Source organism: Helianthus annuus, chromosome 8 (assembly GCF_002127325.2).
Source record: "Helianthus annuus cultivar XRQ/B chromosome 8, HanXRQr2.0-SUNRISE, whole genome shotgun sequence".
NCBI lineage: Eukaryota > Viridiplantae > Streptophyta > Magnoliopsida > Asterales > Asteraceae > Helianthus > Helianthus annuus.
Window position 1 is genome coordinate 129,401,759 of NC_035440.2, and position 3,560 is coordinate 129,405,318.

A 3,560-nucleotide genomic window follows, 5' to 3' on the forward strand; every position below is an offset into this window, starting at 1 on the left:
TTGTATGTTTCTTGTGCATTGGCCAGGTACACAATCCACATACTAGTTTCGTGTCTTCGTGTAACCGTCACCTTATGTCCGAAGAATTAGTTTTCAGCACGTGTAACATTTTCAAAACTTCATTACTATTCCATTATTATCTTTCATTTAAAATTCTCCTTCTATTGATAGGTTTTACCATTACATGTACTTACATATATTAAATATACGTACCTGGAACCAATTTATCTTACTACGTGCCTTGGTGTCGGTCTAGACCGCGCTCGTGGATCATCCTCTCCATCCACTATGCTTATTTTTAGATCTTGATCGAGTGTTGGATTGTACAGGTTCCTTGTCACAAGAGCACACAAGTTTGAGTTCAAGTATTTGTCTCTTAATACTTGATTTCCCTCAAATCAGGGCTCTGATTCCAACTTGTAACGCTCAGATTTCCTAATCCGAAAAAGTAATAGTATCATACTATTATTTAACAAAATTCGGGCATGACCCGTTCGTCTTATGAACAAATCCCTGTAAGACCAACTTATAAGAACTTAAATATGACACAACGGAAAATATGAGCCCAAAAATTTCGTTCTTAAAAAGTCATATTAATTACATGAAAACTCAATTACAAAATGTAATACGTTCATTAGAGAGGATTCACAATGTTACATTAAATCAAGGCTTCATGACCAATTTAAAACAAACTATGTGACCTTTCTTTTCCGTACAATCCTTGCTCTCAACTCGATCTATGTCTGCTTCACTTCGCTAGTGGTAGAGGGAACCCGAGCGATACCTGTGGACACCACGTACAACCCAACCATTAGTCATTAACACACCATACAACATTAAACCATATAATAGAAATTCATAAAGCATTCTATGAAGTAAACATGGAATTGTCCAAGCGCTTTCTTAAATACTCTTTATCCAAACCAGGTTTCATTCCTTCATGAATCTGACAATCTCATGCCTGCATTACATTCCAAACTCAAAGCACATCATTAGTAATCGTAAGTACTCCGACGCCTTGATAACTTTCATACGTATATCTTTAGCATCGTATATTCATACACACATGCATTCATACTTACGCGCCTATTATCACATACACCTATATGCAAACGTACCTTCATACATGTCTACGTCCCTACCTACACACAAACAATCATTTACGAATTTATAGGCACTAGCTCATGCTTACCACTTCATACACATACGCTTATGCCGAAATGACATATTCACAACCTAACATAATATAGGCGATATACAAAACGACCTACGTGCCTACTAGATTCCTAAACATATTTACTTATACAATTTCTTACACTAACACGAAAACAAATCCATTTTTTCACTAACCGACGACCCTTAACATCTCTTATATTCAAAACCAATCCTTAACATAAGTTATGTGACCTTGGAACACCATTTAAACAAGTCCAATGTATAAAACAACAAAAATCCAACAAATTGCCTACAGCACGGTCCCTTGCGGGCCGCGTAAGCCTTGGCTTACTTCATTTATTACTTCTAATTAGTACCTGTTCTTTCATGATGTTTCATAAGCATAAGTATTATCAATTTATTAAACCTACTAAAAAGTGAATCGAGATTCACTTACCTCGAGTGCCCGTCTCGTGCATGCTTCCTCATATCCTTTCCGTAGCCTTCCATGTTTCCCCCATCTTGACATGATCCTATACTTTCATGTCATCATGGTTACCACTTCATTAGTATAAACACACATTCTAGTATTGCATTCATTTGACATTCATATCCAACATTATACTTTATTTGTCAAATTCCAATCAACACAAAATATAAGCTTGAAGTCGCATCTTTTCATTCCGCATAATTCTTCATGTTGTTACATTTAGCACATATTGATTTAGCATGTATTTACTGATTTCACTAATATAACACTTGAGACAAAATTTTAATACACTAATTATGCACAGTTGACTTTCAGAAAATCAACTGTCCATCTTGTGATTTATCAATCTAACTTCATACGTCCACATTATTATAGTCGATTATGTTACGGGCATCATATACATTCCCAACTTACTTAGTAAAACACACATACCACCACACGATCATATATGCACATTCAACATAATCAAATTCTTCCATATTTGTCATCTCATAATCCCACAACTATCAACATCATTTAAGATTGATCAATTTTAACGCTACCCTTGAACCCAACTTTAGCTTGCTAGAAAAATCCTCATATCATACAACCACATCACCCAACTACAAAATCAACTAAGTGTATTTGGTGTGCCATAACCTTACGCATAGAATACAAGCTACTAATGCACGCTTCTAACACATCATACTAACAAATCAAAGTCCCATATGATCTCTACTTAAATCACACTTTTCATCTTAGTTTGCTAACAATTATGTCATTATCAATTTCCATCCATAATTACCCGCAACTTGCATACAATTCCACATAAAATTGTCACTTAGGCATTTTATCGAGCACTTGATGTGCGTACTACAAACAAGGCACAATGTACAAGTATTTCATGCCCAACCGTCCTAGTCTATACAAAATTCAACTAAATTTCACATAGTTTCTTTATCTACATCAAGAACATCAATCAAAACACTAATAGCTATACATTCATCTTTCGATTTCTCATAAGTTTCATAATCTAAGAATTTCTAAAATCTTATCATGTAACTAGCACAAGTGGGTTTTACTTCAAACCTTCAATACAAAGGAATTCAAGCATAATACATCTTCTAATGATGATTCTAATTCATACACAAGTTCAATTTCTTCAATTTCACGAATTTGATTAAACCCTAGTTCATGATAATGCACCAAAATACAACATTCAACTTACCTTATGTTCAATATGCTTAGATTACAGATTTCTTGGACCCATGCATCCGATTCTTGCTTGATAACACCCTTAATTGAAGTGATTCTTGAGTTAGGTTAAAGGAGAAGGGTTTCTCCTTCCCCTGCTCTTCTTGCGTCACACACCTACACCCACAATCAGTGGGTTTTTATTTTTGATACTAATATTTGTTACAATTTACACATTTAGCCCTTAAGGTTATCCTTGTTGTCATGTTTGCATATATGTTTCATTCTTTATAAACTTACATCATAATTATTGAACTTAACTAATTAAATTAGACTCTTTAACATCAAATAATCTATTATGAATTTTGGGGTGTTACACGACGCTTTCTCGTTAAAATGCCAAAACAACAAACTACAAACAAATGGCTGGTAAACGTGCAATAAACTGTGACGCAACCCCATTTTGAACTGCAAAACTGATCCTGATAAAAATTTCATTTTTATTGGGATTCTTTGCATTGTGTTAAAGATTCTGGGCATTGTGTCTTTCAACTGAAATTTGGTCATCATGCTTCTACTAGGGTTTCTTTACATTGCAGGGTCGTCCCGGAGAATCCCTAAGAATTTTTAGGCCCTGTGCGAGTAGGAAAATTGGGCCCGTAAATATAAACTTATGTGTATATAAAATCAGTATTAGGACGATGGTTGTAGTAACAATAAACAATTAAAAAACATTGTAGCA

The 3,560-nt window shown here is 34.6% G+C and overlaps 1 long non-coding RNA gene across 1 annotated transcript; it reads right to left on the minus strand.

Annotated features, from left to right (window-relative positions):
* Nucleotides 1-572: 572 nt before the first annotated feature.
* Nucleotides 573-2,987, minus strand: LOC118481132. The gene is made up of 3 exons (XR_004864519.1): nt 2,853-2,987; nt 1,613-1,688; nt 573-784 (listed from the first exon to the last, which is right to left on the minus strand). It is a non-coding gene; the product is annotated as an uncharacterized LOC118481132 (long non-coding RNA).
* Nucleotides 2,988-3,560: the final 573 nt, after the last annotated feature.